Here is a 2,500-nt window from a genome sequence, read left to right on the forward strand (position 1 = left end):
TCCTAACCCTGTCTCTCTCTGAGTCCTGTCTCTCTCCTAGTCCTGTCTCTCTCCTAACCCTGTCTCTCTCCTAGTCCTGTCTCTCTCCTAGTCCTGTCTCTCCCCTAGTCCTGTCTCTCTCCTAGTCCTGTCTCTCCCCTAGTCCTGTCTCTCTCCTAGTCCTGTCTGTCTGTCTGTCTGTCTGGCCAGAACAGAGCAGAACAGAGCGGAGAGGACAGACGTGCTACAATGTGAACTGTGTCTGTCTGGCCCGTTGCCTGGGTTTTTACACGTGTTCTGTCTTCAAACAGATTCTTCTACGACAACCCCATCCAGTTTGTTGGCCAGTGCGGCCTTCAGCACCTCCCTGAGCTGCGGACACTGTAAGTCAAACAGTCAAACACTAACTTTAGTTTGATATAAAAATGAAAAACTATTTGTATGTTTGAATAAAGGTTATATGAAGTGAAGTGAAATGGGTGAATTCTTGCCGTGAAGCAAGAATATATCTATGATATATATACATGAACTTCAGACTAGTATCATGGAAAGGTCTGCTCTCTCTCCTTTTCTAATGCATCTGTCATCTCCCTCTCTCTTTCTGCCCCCCTTTCTCTCTCTCTCTCTCTTTCTCTCTCTCTCTCTGTCTCTCTCTCCCTCTCTCTTTCTCTGTCTCTCTCTCTGTCTCTCTCTCTCTCTCTCCCTCTCTCTCTCTCTCTCTTTCTCTCTCTCTCTGTCTCTCTTTCTCTCTCTCTCTGTCTCTCTCTCCCCCTCTCTCTCTCTCTCTCTCTTTCTGCCCCCTTTCTGTCTCTCTCTCTCCCTCTCTCTCTCTCTCTCTCTTTCTGCCCCCTTTCTCTCTCTCTCTCCCTCTCTCTCTCTCTCTCTCTCTCTCTCTCTCTCTCTCCCTCTCTCTCTCTCTCTCTCTCTTTCTCTCTCTTCTCTCTCTCTCTCTCTCTCTGTCTCTCTCTCTCTCTCATTTTTCTAATCTCTCTCTCTCTCTCTCTCTTTCCCTCTCTCTGTCTCTCTCTCTCTCTCTCTGCCCCCTCTCTCTTTCCCCTCCCTCTCTCTCATTTTCTTTCTGTCTCTGCCCCCCTCTCTCTCTCATTTTCTTTCTGTCTCTTGTCCTCTCTCTCTCATTTTCAGATCTCTGAATGGTGCTCTCAGAAATCACAATCTCTCGGACCTCACTGGCACCAAGTCTGAGAGCCCTGTAAGTCTCTGCGAGCAATGCTTCATCCAACCATTCTGAACCTAATGCTTTCTGTCTCTTGTCCTTTGTATCCAGATCTCTAATGCAGCAGAAATAGAGTTCCCGGACCAACCATTCAGACCCAATGCTAACACCCAACCACTCAGACCTAGTGCTAACACCCAACCATTCAGACCCAATGCTAACACCCAACCATTCAGACCCAATGCTTCATCCAACCACTCAGACCCAATGCTAACACCCAACCACTCAGACCCAATGCTTCATCCAACCACTCAGACCCAATGCTAACACCCAACCACTCAGACCTAATGCTAACACCCAACTGTTCATACCCAATGCTAACACCCAACCATTCAGACCCAATGCTAACACCCAACCATTCAGACCTAATGCTAACATCCAACCATTCAGACCTAATGCTAACACCCAAGCATTCAGACCCAATGCTAACACCCAACCATTCAGACCTAATGCTAACATCCAACCATTCAGACCTAATGCTAACACCCAACCATTCAGGCCCAATGCTAACACCCAACCATTCAGACCTAATGCTAACACCCAACTGTTCATACCCAATGCTAACACCCAACCATTCAGACCCAATGCTAACACCAAACCATTCAGACCTAATGCTAACATCCAACCATTCAGACCCAATGCTAACACTCAACCATTAAACCCAACCATTCAGACCCAATGCTAACACCCAACCATTCAGACCCAATGTTAGCATCCCAGACCCAATGCTAGCATCCCAGATCCAATGCTAGCATCCCAGACCCAATGCTAGACCCAGACCCTTCTTTGCTGTTCTAACCCAATGTCAGGTAATTACTTTCCCACAGAAAACGAGTTTAAGAGCTCACAAATACTAATAAATGTGCCCTGGTTTTGCCACCAATCATGTCACGACCCACCACTGTGTGTGACCTGCTACACAACCAAATCATTTCATGGAATTGTTCCTATTTGAAAATGTACTGTTTTGCTGTTATAACCTGCCTGACTCCCAGCTCATGTTGTTTTTTAACCTGCTAGTCTTCCCGGGTTTAAACCTAAAGCCCCAAAATACAAGTGTTTTTTTTTTAATCATTAATGATTATTATTTTATCCAATGTTGATGTTCTGTGCAGAGTTGTCATTTTAACGTTGAGACGTGTTGGTTTCATAGGGTTGGTGTTGGGTTTTTGAATGAATAAGTGTTTTCTTAGTTCTACTGGTGTGACTATATACCAAGGCACATATCAGGACATTTATTATACATAGAAACAAACTGCCTGGGAATGTCCTGCCCACACAGTGAAT

Source organism: Oncorhynchus masou, unplaced genomic scaffold (genome assembly GCF_036934945.1).
Source record: "Oncorhynchus masou masou isolate Uvic2021 unplaced genomic scaffold, UVic_Omas_1.1 unplaced_scaffold_11895, whole genome shotgun sequence".
NCBI classification, from domain to species: Eukaryota; Metazoa; Chordata; class Actinopteri; order Salmoniformes; family Salmonidae; genus Oncorhynchus; species Oncorhynchus masou.